At 40.3% G+C, this 13,265-nt stretch overlaps 1 protein-coding gene across 8 annotated transcripts in view; it reads right to left on the bottom strand.

The window, feature by feature from the left end:
* Positions 1–13,265, bottom strand: part of LOC309664386 (low-density lipoprotein receptor-related protein 12-like) — a 135,318-nt gene that overhangs the window by 12,670 nt on the left and 109,383 nt on the right. The gene's annotated exons all lie outside the window — the stretch shown is intronic.

The raw sequence follows: 13,265 nt of genomic DNA, 5'->3' as shown, positions 1-13,265 counted from the left end.
ATATCTTTTCAAATTTTTTTTTTCATTTTCTTTGGATATGAAGAGTGGAACTGCTGGATCATCTGGTAATTCTATTTTTAATTTTTTGAGGAACCTGTGTACTGCTTTCCATAGTGGCTGTGCTGAATGGGAGAAGATATTTACAAATGATATGTCCAATAAGGGGTTAATAATCCAAAATATACAAAGAACTCATACAACTCAATATCAAAAAAAACAAACATCCCAATTAAAATATGCACAGAGGATCTGAACACACATTTTTCCAAAGAAGACACACAGATGCCAATAGGCACATGAAAAGATGCTTAACATTGCTAATCATCAGGGAAATACAACTCAAAACCACAATGAGATATCACCTCACATCTGTCAGAATGGTTACTATCAAAGCCATGTTGGCAAGGATGTGGAGAAAAGGGAACCTTTGTGCACTGTTGGTGGAGACGTAAACTGGTGTAGCCACTATGGAAAACAGTACAGAGATTCCTCAAAAAATTAAAAATAGAACTACCATATGATCCAGCAATTCCACTCCTAGGTGTTTACTGGAAGAAAAAAACACTAATTAGAAAACATATATGCACCCCAATTTTCATTGCAGCATTGTTTACAACAGACAAAATATGGAAGTAATCAAAGTGTCCTTTAATATACTTTTTTTTTTCACACACACACACTGTATTTTATTTTTACAAGAGATAAATAGACTGACACCAAGCATTGTACATGGATGACCACAACAAAAGCAACAATGATTGCAATTACCAAACATGAAACACACTCATACTATGTCATAATATTGACATTCAGTCCAGTAATCCTCCACTGTAACAGCTCCTTTACTTTGCAGTGAAAATTGATTTGTATATTCTTTGCCTCTGAGTCCTTGTGGGATTTTTTTCTTTTTTTAAATTCAGACAGAAAGTCTCAAAAATTATACTCATCCTCATCAGTTCACTCAGTCCCATGTAATTAATTTTTTTTTTCATCTTGATCTTTTGTTAGCACTTTTATGAGTTCATCAGTTTTTCATTAGAGTTCTGAAAATGCTTATTCATTCAGTTCAGCAGTACAGTCAGTTACCAGAAACCTGTACTTGTCAGAGTCTTTTCCATGAATTTCTTGAAGATGAAACCCTTTTATAGGAACATATTTGCAAAATCATCAGAGTACACCCAGAACTGTCTGTAAATGACAAAAGACTTAAAAATGACCACGGTTAAAGATTTGATGAAAGTTCATAATAATGCAGTTGACAAGAAAATTAGTTATTTCTGAGATATACATTTTAAAGTAATAACTAGGATTATTACTTATAACATTATACCAGAACATATAAGATTTTTAGAAATTTCATGTAATGTCTGAAACATTTATATTAACATATTTCCATACAAATACAAATATAAGATTTTTAGAAATTTCATGTAATGTCTGAAACATTTATATTAACATAGTTCCATACAAATACAAATATAAGATTTTTAGAAATTTCATGTAATGTCTGAAACATTTATATTAACATATTTCCATACAAATAACCCAATGAAAGTTTAGTATTAGTTGTTTTGTTTGTTTTTTTATACTGCAGGTTCTTATTAGGCATCAATTTTATACACATCAGTGGATACATGTCAATCCCAATCGCCCAATTCAGCACACCACCATCCTCACCTCACCGCAGTTTCCCCCCCTTGGTGTCCATATGTCCATTCTCTACATCTGTGTCTCAACTTCTGCCCTGCAAACTGGCTCATCTGTACCATTTCTCTAGGTTCCACATCCATGCATTAATATACGATATTTGTTTTTCTCTTTCTGACTTACTTCACTCTGTATGACAGTCTCTAGATCCATCCACGTCTCAACAAATGACTCAATTTCGTTCCTTTTTATGGCTGAGTAATATTCCATTGTATATATGTACCACTTCTTCTTTATCCATTCGGCTGTTGATGGGCATTTAGGGTGCTTCCATGACCTGGCTATTGTAAATAGTGCTGCAATGAACATTCGGGTGCATGTGTCTTTTTGAATTACAGTTTTCTCTGGGTATATGCCCAGTAGTGGGATTGCTGGGTCATATGGTAATTCTATTTTTAGTTTTTTAAGGAACCTCCATATTGTTCTCCATAGTGGCTATATCAATTTACATTCCCACCAACAGTGCAAGAGGGTTCCCTTTTCTCCACACCCTCTCCAGCATTTGTTGTTTGTAGATTTTCTGATGATGTCCATTCTAACAGGAGTGAGGTGATACCTCATTGTAGTTTTGATTTGCGTTTCTCTAATAATTAGTGATGTTGAGCATCTTTTCATGTGCTTCGTGGCCGTCTGTATGTCTTCTTTGGAGAAATGTCTATTTAGGTCTTCTGCCCATTTTTGGATTGGGGTGTTTGTTTCTTTGATATTGAGCTGAATGAGCTGTTTATATATTTTGGAGATTAATCCTTTGTCCGTTGATTCGTTTGCAAATATTTTCTCCCATTCTGAGGGTTGTCTTTTCGTCTTATTTATGGTTTCCTTTGCTGTGCAAAAGCTTTGAAGTTTCATTAGGTCCCACTTGTTTATTTTTGTTTTTATTTCCAATACTCTAGGAGGTGGATCAAAAAAGATCTTGCTGTGATTTATGTCAAAGAGTGTTCTTCCTATGTTTTGCTCTAAGAGTTTTATAGTGTCCAGTCTTATATTTAGGTCTCTAATGCATTTTGAGTTTATTTTTGTGTATGGTGTTAGGGAGTATTCTAATTTCATTCTTTTACATGTTGCTGTCCAGTTTTCCCAGCACCACTTATTGAAGAGACTGTCTTTTCTCCATTGTATATCTTTGCCTCCTTTGTCATAGATTAGTTGACCATAGGTGCGTGGGTTAATCTCTGGGCTTTCTATCTTGTTCCATTGATCTATGTTTCTGTTTTTGTGCCAGTACCATATTGTCTTGATTACTGTAGCTTTGTAGTATAGTCTGAAGTCAGGGAGTCTGATTCCTCCAGTTCCATTTTTTTGCCTCAAGACTGCTTTGGCTATTCGGGGTCTTTTGTGTCTCCATACAAATTTTAAGATGATTTGTTCTAGCTCCGTAAAAAATGCCATTGGTAATTTGATAGGGATTGCATTGAATCTGTAGATTGCTTTGGGTAGTATACTCATTTTCACAATGTTGATTCTTCCAATCCAAGAACATGGTATATCTCTCCATCTGTTGGTATCATCTTTAATTTCTTTCATCAGTGTCTTATAGTTTTCTGCATACAGGTCTTTTGTCTCCCTAGGTAGGTTTATTCCTAGGTATTTTATTCTTTTTGTTGCAATGGTAAATGGGAGTGTTTCCATAATTTCTCTTTCAGATTTTTCATCATTAGTGTATAGGAATGCAAGAGATTTCTGTGCATTCATTCTGTATCCTGCAACTTTACCATATTCTTTAATTAGCTCTAGCAGTTTTCTGGTGGCAGTTTTAGGATTCTCTATGTATAGTATCATGTCATCCGCAAACAGTGACAGTTTTACTTCTTCTTTTCCAATTTGTATTCCTTTTATTTCTTTTTCTTCTCTGATTGCCGTGGCTAGGACTTCCAGAACTATGTTGAATAACAGTGGTGAGAGTGGACATCCTTGCCTCGTTCCTGATCTTAGAGGAAATGCTTTCAGTTTTTCATCATTGAGAATGATGTTTGCTGTGGGTTTGTCATATATGGCCTTTATTATGTTGAGGTAGGTTCCCTCTATGCCCACTTTCTGGAGAGTTTTTATCAGAAATGGGTGTTGAATTTTGTCAAAAGCTTTTTCTGCATCTATTGAGATGATCATATGGTTTTTATTCTTCAATTTGTTAATATGGTGTATCACACTGATTGATTTGCGTATATTGAAGAATCCTTGCATCCCTGGGATAAATCCCACTTGATAGTGGTGTATGATCCTTTTAATGTGTTGTTGGATTCTGTTTGCTAGTATTTTGTTGAGGATTTTTGCATCTATATTCATCAGTGATATTCGTCCGTAATTTTCTTTTTTTGTAGTGACTTTGTCTGGTTTTGGTATCAGGGTGATGGTGGCCTCATAGAATGAGTTTGGGAGTGTTCCTTCCTCTGCGATATTTTGGAAGAGTTTGAGAAGGATAGGTGTTAGCTCTTCTCTAAATGTTTGATAGAATTCACCTGTGAAGCCATCTGGTCCTGGACTTTTGTTTGTTGGAAGATTTTTAATCACAGTTTCAATTTCATTACTTGTGATTGGTCTGTTCATATTTTCTGTTTCTTCCTGGTTCAGTCTTGGAAGGTTATACCTTTCTAAAAATGTGTCCATTTCTTCCAGGTTGTCCATTTTATTGGCGTAAAGTTGCTTGTAGTAGTCTCTCAGGATGCTTTGTATTTCTGCGGTGTCTGTTGTAACTTCTCCTTTTTCATTTCTGATTTTATTGATTTGAGTCCTCTCCCTCTTTTTCTTGATGAGTCTGGCTAATGGCTTATCAATTTTGTTTATCTTCTCAAAGAACCAACTTTTAGTTTTATTGATCTTTGCTATTGTTTTCTTTGTTTCTATTTCATTTATTTCTGCTCTGATCTTTATGATTTCTTTCCTTCTGCTAACTTTGGGTTTGGTTTGTTCGTTCTTCTTTCTCTAGTTTCCTTAGGTGTAAGGTTAGATTGTTTACTTGAGATTTTTCTTGTTTCTTGAGATAGGCTTGTATAGCTATAAACTTCCCTCTTAGAACTGCTTTTGCTGCATCCCATAGGTTTTGGGTCGTCGTGTTTTCATTGTCATTTGTCTCTAGGTATTTTTTGATTTCCTCTCTGATTTCTTCAGTAATCTCTTGGTTATTTAGTAACGTATTGTTTAGCCTCCATGTGTTTGTCTCTTTTACGTTTTTTTCCCTGTAATTCATTTCTAATCTCATAGCGTTGTGATCCGAAAAGATGCTTGATATGATTTCAATTTTCTTAAATTTACTGAGGCTTGATTTGTGACCCAAGATGTGATCTATCCTGGAGAATGTTCCGTGCACACTTGAGAGGAACGTGTAATCTGCTGTTTTTGGATGGAATGTCCTATATATATCAATTAAATCTAACTGGTCTATTGTGTCATTTAAAGCTTCTGTTTCCTTATTCATTTTCATTTTGGATGATCTGTCCATTGGTGTAAGTGAGGTGTTAAAGTCCCCCACTATTATTGTGTTACTGTCGATTTCCTCTTTTATAGCTCTTAGCAGTTGCCTTATGTATTGAGGTGTTCCTATGTTGGGTGCATATATATTTATAATTTTTATATCTTCTTCTTGGATTGATCCCTTGATCATTATGTAGTGTCCTTCCTTGTCTCTTGTAACATTCTTTATTTTAAAGTCTATTTTATCTGATATGAGTATAGCTACTCCAGCTTTCTTTTGATTTCCATTTGCATGGAATATCTTTTTCCATCCCTTCACTTTCAGTCTGTATGTGTCCCTAGGTCTAAAGTGGGTCTCTTGTAGACAGCATATATATGGGTCTTGTTTTTGTATCCATTCAGCCAGTCTATGTCTTTTGGTTGGGGCATTTAATCCATTCACGTTTAAGGTAATTATCGATATGTATGTTCCTATGACCATTTTCTTAATTGTTTTGGGTTTGTTTTTGTAGGTCCTTTTCTTCTCTTGTGCTTCCCACTTAGAGAAGTTCCTTTAGCATTTGTTGTAGAGCTGGTTTGGTGGTGCTGAATTCTCGTAGCTTTTGCTTGTCTGTAAAGCTTTTGATTTCGCCATCAAATCTAAGTGAGACCCTTGCCGGGTAGAGTAATCTTGGTTGTAGGTTCTTCCCTTTCATCACTTTAAGTATATCATGCCACTCCCTTCTGGCTTGTAGAGTTTCTGCTGAGAAATCAGCTGTTAACCTTATGGGAGTTCCCTTGTAGGTTATTTGTCGTTTTTCCCTTGCTGCTTTCAATAATTTTTCTTTGTCTTTAATTTTTGCCACTTTGATTACTATGTGTCTCGGCGTGTTTCTCCTTGGGTTTATCCTGTATGGGACTCTCTGCGCTTCCTGGACTTGGGTGGCTATTTCCTTTCCCATGTTAGGGAAGTTTTCGACTATAATCTCTTCAAATATTTTCTCTGGTCCTTTCTCTCTCTCTTCTCCTTCTGGGACACCTATAATGCGAATGTTGTTGCGTTTAATGTTGTCCCAGAGGACTCTTAGGCTGTCTTCATTTCTTTTCATTCTTTTTTCTTTATTCTGTTCCGCAGCAGTGAATTCCACCATTCTGTCTTCCAGGTCACTTATCCGTTCTTCTGCCTCAGTTATTCTGCTATTGATTCCTTCTAGTGTAGTTTTCATTTCAGTTATTGTATTGGTCATCTCTGTTTGTTTGTTCTTTAATTCTTCTAGGTCTTTGTTAATCATTTCTTGCATCTTCTCAATCTTTGCCTCCATTCTTATTCCGAGGTCCTGGATCATCTTCACTATCATTATTCTGAATTCTTTTTCTGGAAGGTTGCCTATCTCCACTTCATTTAGTTGTTTTTCTGGGGTTTTTTTCTTGTTCCTTCATCTGGTACATAGCCCTCTGCCTTTTCAACTTGTCTATCTTTCTGTAACTGTGGTTTTTGGTCCACAGGCTGCAGGATTGTAGTTTTTCTTGCTTCTGCTGTCTGCCCTCTGGTGGTTGAGCCCCAATTCCTCTCTCTTTAAACATAAAGTGATTGGACTTAAAGCAGTGCTTAAAGTTTACTGGTACTATAATCCTTGTTCAAAATTGCTCTGTGGCATAAGCCACAATGCAGTGACTTGCTGACACCTCCAAATCCCAGGGAGGCCCCTGAGTGCTCTCTCAGGAGGAAATTGAGGTCAGGTGTATCTGATGGCCTGTGTGCTCTCTGTGCTCCTGGTGATATGTGGGGGCTTTCATGTGAGTGCAGTGGGTAGACTCATGGACTCTTAGTCTTGGCTGTGGGAGACAGCACTGTCGGGTTTATGTTTCCACATTTGCCTCCTTTTGTGTTGCCTTTCTCCCAGTTGCATTTAGCCTGATGAGAGGGAAGGAGGAGATGTCGGTAGCTGGGCAGGTGGTTCTCCAGGAGCAAATGTCAGGGACGGTTGTGTGGGCAAGATCCCTAGGCCCCGTCCTGGCAATCTTGCTGTGCACTGAGCAGTCCAGATGAATCGGGTCCTTGACCAGAAGTCCATGAAACTTTTGGCAATCTGGGCAAAATTTGGGATCTGAGGATGGGCTCAGAAATTTCAGCAAGGATTTGATGGTATCTTACCCTCGGGCTGTTTAAGAGCCCCTGGTTTTGAATGGCATGAAGCACCAGAGAGCCTTTGATCACATTCTATACAGCTGTCCTGTGTGTGGCCCTCCAGCAGCAAACCTTCTCTGCTGTGACCTCAGGGCAGGCCCCATCCCCCCCGCCCCGAGGCTCCTGCCCTGTGAAACATGAGGGTGTAACGCAGGCTGCTTGTCAGTGCTTGGCTCCTGGCTTGCCTGACGCAAAGGATGGAGCATCTGTTCACCTTGTGCTGGTGCCCTTCCCAGAATCAATGGGCTCACAGCCCAGACATTTATGCTGAGTCTGGGGGCAGCTGTGCCCTGAGAAGCCATGTCTTGTCACTTGGCCCAGGGAGCACCTCCTCAACGGACCACACTTATCATACGGGCCTCCTGCTCTTGTGCCCTCTTGTTTTGTTCTGAGGCAGGTGGTTGTGATGGCCAATACTGTGGGGTCTTGTGATCTCAGAGCAGACACTGGAGGCTGACTGACCCCACAGAGGTGGACAAGGATGTGGGCTCAGGCGATGGGTCCTTTCTTGGGTTTCTGCCTCTCCTCCCTGACTCCTGACCCTTGCTCTCAAAAGCTCACCTTTCTGTTGTAGTTGCCTCACCAGGGGGCAGTGACGGGCTTTGCCCCGCTGAACTATACCCTCGGGGTAGGTGGCCACAGCCTGGCTTGTCACACACTGGGGAAATCCTACACTGGGGAAGTCAGGATTGTGCCTTGCTGGGCTTGGAACCCAGGTAGGAAGGTAGATGGTGTGGGTCTGAGGGACTGATGCCCCAGCCCCAGGGCAGGTGACTTCTCCTGGGAGAGGTTGCTCATGGCCCCCTTTGGCCCCTCGACCCTGCAGAGGTGCTGATACACGCCCCCTGCAGGCCACAGCCTCTGTGCATAGGATCTGCCCCAGTATCACATGAGAAGCCGGGGCCAGGAGCCTCGCTCTCTCTGAGAGCAGCTGGTCATCCCACACTGAGGGGTGTCTTCTCGGACACAGGGCACATAGCTGACCTGCAACTGACATATGGACTCTTCCCTGGGCTTTACCCCTGAATTTACCTCCATTCTTGTCTCCTGTCTCATGGCCCCTGCCTTTTCCCCCAGACACCGGAGATCTCCAGGCTTGGGTGGAGTATGGCATGTTGTCAAGCTCAGTGGTGTCCACCTCACCAGCCCACTGGAATCAAGCCCCAGGGAGCCTTTGAGAGAGCAAGACCAAGGACTTTAAGAAGACTACGGTTAATGTTAAGGAGCAGAGATTGTAAGATGAGGAATTTCACTAGTGTTTTTCAATCCGTAAGAAGAAGGAAATAGAAATTGCAGAATTGAAACTTGCACAGATATCAAGAAATAATAGTTTACAGGTCTCAAGAAATAATAGTTTAACAAATGCCCCATTCACAGAATCAAGGAAATGAGCACCATCCACAGGGTGTGCAAAGGAGGTGCCTAATCCCAGGAGCAGCATGGCCACGGCTCGTCTGAGAGCGAGGCATGTGCTGGGCAAGCTTTTGTATGTAATGTTCACCAAAGGGAACCTTGGCCAGTGATACCAGGGAAAGGCTATCATGGTGAAGGCCCACTCATCTCCACCACCCTCAACTTGAATTAAAGTATTGGCTGAAGAAACAGACTTGACAGAGACTTTGGCCACCTGGCCTGGGTTCTCCCTACAAAATGTCATGTTCCTCCAAGAACAGGACAAGGAGTCACAGTTGTCCGAATCACAGACGGCATATCTTAACGGTACAGCTATTACAAATTTGCACCTTTGTTTGAAGGGAATTGTTAAGTGGTGGGTAGGGAGTGATGTGTTCCAGGGAGGATTTGGGCCCTCTGGCTTGCAGGTGACTCTCTTATCAGACAGGGCAATTCTGCCAATAACTCATCACTGCCTTCATTCCTCAGGTGGTAGGGATACAAAGGGATTAAAAGGGGTGCGGGCAGAGGACAGCCCTCACTGACAGCACAGAGCCATCACCTACTGTCTCCTCAACTCCTCTGCCCATATAGCCACCGAGGGTGCCAGCTGCTTGCGTTCACAGCAGCTGTTGATAGCACACCATCATCCAAGGAGTTCTTGAGCACCAACTTTGCACTACTCAGCAGCATAATGGAGAAATCAAGGATGGTCCATGGAAATAGCTAAGGGTCTTGTTTTAGGGCAAACGAGCTTATTCTGCAATATGTGCTTCTTAGTTAATTGGGGTTCGAATGTCCTTTCTTGTATGAAATGATGTTGATAATGTTTGAAAAATAAAAGGTTGGCCACCCCATGAGAAACTATGCTTTTATCTGAGTGGGGTTGGGGAGCAAGAGGGAGTAATGAAAATTTTGGTTGTTGAAGTAGTGACAGGGCAGGGCTAACTTGTTCAAGACTGCCTCCCTGCATGAAGGCCGGCCTTCCTCAAGACTTCATGGACACTACCCATAGCCAGGGTTTACGGCTGTCATAGCTGGTGACTCAGCCATGGGCCTACTGAGCAATACAGCTGCAACTGCAGCTTGGCTCAGCCCTGACCAGCAGGAGAGAGGCTGGGCCTCCCTCAGCCTGACTGCTCGTTCCATGGAGAGGGACTGGACCTGGGTCCTGTGTGTCCCAGTGCTGGTCCTAGTTCCTGCCCACACGGGACCTGGGCTTCCCTGATTCTGCAATATAAACACCAGAGCCCAAAGTTTGGGTCCCTCTCCTGGACCCTGGATCCCTACTGGATCCCTGTGTGCTGGCCCAGAACAAAGTGTGCAGTGGGGACCCACAAACTCCCCACTATTCCTGTGACTGTGAACTGCCCCTGATAAACATGGCTCCAGCAGCCAGGGTTACATATTTTTAGGGAACTCTCTCATGGTTACAAGTGCAAAAGACTGAGAACTACTATGTAAAACTAATATTTGAAAACTTCACTCCAGTGATATTTGAAGAACCTCTATAAAATAACTAAACAAACATAATCGCATTTTATTCCACTGTGTCCACAGTCTAAGCTTTAAATTGTATAAAAATGAGAACGAGAAGTAGAATGCCTCCAAACATTTGGAAATTAAGATGCACACTTCTAAATAATCCATGGTTAAAGAGGAATTTCAAGGAAAATTTTTAAGATAAATAGAACTGAGTGAAAATGAAAATACAACACATAAAATGTGGAAGGATCCAGAGAAAACATTCTTAAGAGGGAAACGAATGGCACTAAATGCTTATAATAGAAAAGAGGGAAGGTCTCAGATCAATAATCTAAGTTTTCACACACGGAAACGGGAAAAAAATTGCACAATAAAATCAACACATGAAGAAGGAAGCAAATAACAATACATTCTGATCAACTGGAGTCTATTCTCGGAACACAAGCTTGGTTTACTATTCAAAAATACTCAGCGTAATTTGCCATATTAATAGATTGAAGAAGAAACTCTACATGGCCACATCAATTAATGAAGAAAAAGCATTTGATGAACTTCAACACACATTCATGTCAGAAACTCTCAGGAATAGAAGGGCTCTACTTCAACCCAGTAAAGAATATCTACAAAAAAACAACAGTGAACATCATACTTAATGGTGAGAGAATGAATGTTTTCCTCCTAAATTCAAAAGAAGGCCACAATGTCCTCTTTCATCTCTCCTTTTCAACTTAGTACTGTAGGTACTAGCCAGTGCAGCATGGCAAGAAAAAGAAAGAAAGACACACAGATTAGAAAGGAAGAAATATTACTGTCCATACTCATGGATAGCATGACTGTCTGCATAGAAAATCCCAAGAAATCTCTAAAAAGCAATTAATAAGTGGCAATTACTTTAACAAAGTCTCAGGATACAAGATCAACACAAAAACATTAGTCATATTTCCAAATATTAACAATGAACAACTGGAAACCAAAACTAAAAACACAATGCCGGGGCTTCCCTGGTGGCGCAGTGGTTGAGAATCTGCCTGCCAATGCAGGGGACACGGGTTTGAGCCCTGGTCTGGGAAGATCCCACATGCCGTGGAGCGACTAGGCCCGTGAGCCACAACTACTGAGCCTGTGCGTCTGGAGCCTGTGCTCTGCAACAAGAGAGGATGCGACAGTGAGAGGCCTGCACACCGCGATGAAGAATGGCCCCCACTCGCCACAACTAGAGAAAGCCCTCGCACAGAACCGAAGACCCAACACAGACAAAAAGAAAAAAAGAAAAATTAAAAAAAAAAAACAACACAATGCTATACACAATGCTTCCAAAACATGAAATATTTGATTATAAATATTTTAATAGAGGATCTGTATGATACAACCAAACAAAACCTAAATCAATGGAGAGACATATCGCATTCATGGATTGGAAGACCCAACACAATAAAAGGTCAACTTCCAACAGAATTTTTTTGTCAACATGGACAAGCTTATTCTAAAATGTATGAACAAAAGGTAAAGGCAAAGGAACCAGAATAAGTAAAACAATTTTGAGAAAGCAGAATATAGTTAGAGGATATTAAGACCTACTGTAAAGCTATAAGTAAGACAGTGTGGTATTGGTGGAAGGATAGATACATGGTTCAATGAATAGGATAGAGAATACAGAAATAGACACATGCCAATACAACAAACTGTTTTTTTTTACATAAGTTAAAAAGCGATATAAAAAGCAAAATCTCTAGTCCTTATAATAACCCTAAAAGGAACACAAATCTGTTAAATGACTAAGCAAGACCATACAGTTAGTGGCAGCACCAGAATCAGAACACAGGTCTACCTACTCTTGCTATGACTGAGCCTCTTCTTCTACATCTCCTAAATGTCACTCTGAGTTGAAGAGGGGAAAGAAATGGGAGACCACCGTGATGCCACATCCCTGTGCTTTAACAAGTATGTTTCCTTTATATACTGGACCATCTATTTCAGATTTTATTTGAAGGAAGTTTTGGCTCGCTTCAGTATGTATTTCATGTTCTATTTATTACCCTCTTTCATTCATGGCAGACAGGCTCTAGAGGTCCTGAGAATGTCTGAAACAAAGAATGCTATAAAACACCTTAGTAACTCGAAAATGCTAAGTGGACCCTGAATCAAAACTTCAAGTTTCAGAGAACTTACAGTCACTAATGATCTGCAAAACAAACAAATAAACAAACAAACAACCCCACACCCTAGCAACTCTCAACCTTGGATCAAACTACAATATGTTGGAAGAGGTATTACTGAAAAGAGCTTGAAAGGGCAGCCTAAAAGGCAGAGGGTACAGAACATGGGCCATGTCCCTGTAAAGGGGACATGGTTCATAATATTGTGAATCAAGGGGCTGGTTCACAATACTGGTTATGATGTTCAAAACTGTCAATCAAAGAGAGGTGCATTATTATATATTTGCTTGTTGCTATTGCTTTTCTGATTAGAAGATACAGAGTCACTTTAGGTAACTTCCATTTAATTTAATATTTATTTTCATTTTATATCCAGGTCACATTTTCTACATTAAAATATAATCATGCTGACTCCCCCCACCCCCTATACCCTCAGAGAAAAAAAGTGAAGAACTTTACACAACTTGAAAGAAAGATGGAATGCACAGAGAAGTTGCTACTGCACCCAAGTAACAAAGAACACAGAGAGACCAAACAGTAGACATGTCAGAAGTGCACAGAAGACAGCTCAGGACGCGCAGCAGGAAGGAGGAGGAATTAAAAGACTAAAGCTTTTAAATGCTATCACTTGTGCCACAAGATTACCATGAAAAGGCAGATAGGTCAGAAAGCAGAACCAATTAGGGGATTTTCCAAAGGCTGCTATCTAACAGAGTTTAAAATATCCATAGATTATATATATATATAAAAGATTCCATACACAGAAGAGCTTTCTCTTCCCCACCTTGTCTTTAGCATCCGGTCAACACTTCAGAAACTTAAAACCACTGTTAGCATGTCCGAATGTAGAACCGATATAGGTTTTTTCTTTCTTAAAAAATTGTATCCCAACTCTTTCCAACCAAGAATTCTATTAATTATTTTCATTATGATTCCTCTGCATGGAAACC

Source organism: Balaenoptera physalus (assembly GCF_965194825.1).
Source record: "Balaenoptera physalus genome assembly, chromosome: 7".
In the NCBI taxonomy this organism is placed as follows: Eukaryota; Metazoa; Chordata; class Mammalia; order Artiodactyla; family Balaenopteridae; genus Balaenoptera; species Balaenoptera physalus.
The sequence above is the reverse complement of the archived record's forward strand: the minus strand, read 5'-3'. Positions and strand labels throughout refer to the sequence as shown.